The 3,601-nt window shown below is 32.7% G+C and overlaps 1 protein-coding gene and 1 long non-coding RNA gene across 4 annotated transcripts in view; one reads left to right on the forward strand and one right to left on the reverse strand.

Annotated features, from left to right (window-relative positions):
- LOC106457737 (cyclic nucleotide-gated channel rod photoreceptor subunit alpha-like) overlaps positions 1-3,601 on the reverse strand; it is a 63,865-nt gene that overhangs the window by 14,193 nt on the left and 46,071 nt on the right. The window lies entirely within an intron of this gene.
- On the forward strand, positions 7-3,284 carry LOC111085398. Its single transcript, XR_002610243.1, has 2 exons — positions 7-1,922; positions 1,975-3,284. It is a non-coding gene; the product is annotated as an uncharacterized LOC111085398 (long non-coding RNA).

Here is a 3,601-nt window from a genome sequence, read left to right on the forward strand (position 1 = left end):
GCATTATAGAAAGTTATGGGTAAAAGATATTATTGTTCGTGGCATTATAGAAAGTTATGGGTAAAAGATATTATTGTTCGTGGCATTATAGAAAGTTATGGGTAAAAGATATTATTGTTCATGACATTATAGAAAGTTATGAGTAAAATATATTATTGTTTGTGGCATTATAGAAAGTTATGGGTAAAATATATTATTGTTCATGGGATTATAGAAAGTTATAGGTAAAAGATATTATTGTTCGTGGCATTATAGAAAGTTATGGGTAAAAGATATTGTTCATGGCATTATAGAAAGTTATGGGTAAAATATATTATTGTTTGTGGCATTATAGAAAGTTATGGGTAAAATTTATTATTGTTCATGACATTATAGAAAGTTATGGGTAAAAGATATTATATAAGTTTTGTACGAATTATCATGTAAGATTATCGTCTTTACCTTGGTCTAAGTGAATTTCGAAATTACATACTAACTGTCCAAGAAAATGATAGTGATATCTAAATATTAATTATATTTTTACTGACATCTATGCATGAATATTCTTGTTTGGTTCTATGTGGATTCTACTCCCAAAATGTAAAATATTCAAATATCTTAGAAGGTTCGTAAATTCGTAAAAACATGCTTAATGATGTGTACGGTCATTTATTAGTACTAGGCAAAGTAACCGTTAAAATAATTATATAAACGAAAAACTCTATTTAATTTCTATTAAATAAGAATGACATTGTTAGTAAACTACAATGTGCATTGCGCAGTAGCACGAGATTGTTACATTTTATAAGACTCAGAAACAGGAAATATTGCATGATAGATAAATTTGTCAAAATAATGTAATTATATTTGAAAGACAATATCTAAATAAAAAATTACAGTAAAGTCCAGCCTACCTGTACGTACAGTTAACATATGTCGCTGAAGTATCACTGATGTCCAGAAACAACGTCGGCTACTATTACGCTCTACTTATATGGACAGTAAAGTAATACCACCAAAACCTCGCCAATGTCCAGTTGTTACGATCTAGAAAATTCCAGTCTACCGATATAGGTAGTAAAGATATAACCGCCGAAGCATCACCAATAACTAGAAAGGACAGGGGTCACCATTACTACGTACATAAAGTTATGTGGTCAGAGGAGTTATGTCATTGGTCTTTGAGTCTCCAGTCCTGTAAAACCAATCCAACCACTTAAGCAATAATTTCACAACCAAGATTCGGCCCCTACCTAAACCTCGAGTGGGGAGTAGGAGAACAGCTGTTTCCGGTTGTCTTCAGAAGTCCTACTAGGAATACTTTAAACCGAAATACCTACCAGTAGTAGTGGTTATGTAATTTAAACATCAGCGTTGTTCAGAAAGAACTACATGTACTGTTAACAAAAACTCATCAGGATTCTCTTATAACACGGATCTCTGACGTCAAATCTCCAGGAAAAACTTTTAAACATCAGCGTTGTTCAGAAAGAACTACATGTACTGTTAACGAAAACTCATCAGGATTCTCTTGTAACACGGATCTCTGACGTCAAATCTCCAGGAAAAACTTGCAACAAACATGGCAAACATACACTTAGACGTTTTTAGGACACTGCCTTCTAAAGAAGGAACCAAGTGCAGTCATATTAGAGTAAGTTACCTGGCTGCTAATAAACAATAAATTATAACTCCTTTAGATGAAGCATTTTAGTTGAATGTCTATTTCCATTGTTCTCATGACAAATAGTTATTTTAAATGTGGTCGTGGCTCTTCCAATGTAAAAACACTGTTCAATGATGACTCTTACGTGAATGAGCTACAATGTTCAGCTACAGACTAGGAGAGTTGACGAAAACATTCAAAATAAATTACACTTCATTCAGGTAAGTTACTTTTTTCGAAAGAGACTCCACTACTACAAGACAATAATCATCTGCAGGTCTCTAGTAGTCATATTTCATTCACTACTACAAGACAATAATTATCTGCAGGTCTCTAGTAGTCATATTTCATCCACTACTACAAGACAATAATTATCTGCAGGTCTCTAGTAGTCATATTTCATCCACTACTACAAGACAATAATCATCTGCAGGTCTCTAGTAGTCATATTTCATCCACTACTACAAGACAATAATTATCTGCAGGTCTCTAGTAGTCATATTTCATCCACTACTACAAGACAATAATTATCTGCAGGTCTCTAGTAGTCATATTTCATCCACTACTACAAGACAATAATCATCTGCAGGTCTCTAGTAGTCATATTTCAAAATACGTTTTTTCTTTAAGATTTGGATAGCATTTCTTGCTGGATTAATATGGTCTGAACTTATCATTTGTCGCCTTTTTTGGTGCACGTTTTTTTCCTTTTTTTAAAATAGTTATTATGTGAACTTAATAAAGATTGGTATTAAGTTGAATATCTTGAGCATGTATCTGTTTATTATTAATTATAGCTTTCATTCGTAAACATGTTATGAGGTTAAATATAGGTCGTCTACTGTTCTGAGGCTTAAGATAAATATCAGTACGGTATTTTCTATTAAGGTAGTTTTGGTTGTACCTACTGTAATTCATTTAGTAATTATATTATAAACAATAATATTTATTGTCTCTGTAGGACCCATATTTATGTGTGTAATGTACAGTATCTTAAGTGGAACCCAAGAGAGCAATGTGGGACCAAGTTTGCTAGGAATAATGTTTGCTGTATTATGTGTGGCCCAAAGTAATAGGAGTAACATTTACTGTCTTAATTGAGTTTTACTCGTCAGTATTAGTAGATGTAAATGTTTGCTGTTTTATGTAGAACTCAGATTGATAGAAGCAATGTTTGATCTATTATTTAGAGTCAGGATTGATAAAAGTAATCTCTGCTGCTTTATCTATGGTCTAGAGTAATATTTGCTATCTTATATGAGACCCAGATTGATATGAGTAACGTCTGGTTTATTATGTGAGACCCAGATTGATATTGATAATGTTTTCTGCCTCATCTAGGGTTCATATTGACAGGTGAGAATATTTGCTGTCTTTTGTAGGGCTCAGAATGATAGGAGTAATGTTTGGTTTCTTATGGAGGGCCCAGATTGATAGCCCTAATCTCTGCTATCTTATATACAGTCCAGATAAATAGAAGTAATGTTGATATCTCATGTAGGCCCCGGATCGAGTAATAAGAAAGTCTAGTCGCTAGGTTTAAGTATATGGTTTTGTATTTTCTGTCAATTATTTTTTTTTACTTGTTTGAGATGCAGAGGCGAGATGAACATATTTGGAAACTAGTCTGATGCAAGTATGTAGATTTTATATGGTTTAACCAGTACATCTCTATCAGAGAACTCTTAGAGACCCGTGGCAATAAATTAATTACTTATGTTGGAAATAGTATCGTAAATACTTAATTTGTTCTGTCCATGAAAGATGTTTTTGAAAAGTTAGCCCAAGGAATTCACTGTTGTCTGAGTATGATACTTCAATGTTATTTGCTTGTATGTTTCTTATTTGTTCGTATTCTTCTGTTTATAACAGATTTTTATAGAAACAATAGGGAATCTTCAATAGCCGGGCACATGAAATTCTTTAGGCAGGATTAGAGTAAATTAATCTATCGAA

The sequence above is a fragment of the Limulus polyphemus genome, unplaced genomic scaffold, assembly GCF_000517525.1.
Source record: "Limulus polyphemus unplaced genomic scaffold, Limulus_polyphemus-2.1.2 Scaffold367, whole genome shotgun sequence".
Taxonomy (NCBI): Eukaryota; Metazoa; Arthropoda; class Merostomata; order Xiphosura; family Limulidae; genus Limulus; species Limulus polyphemus.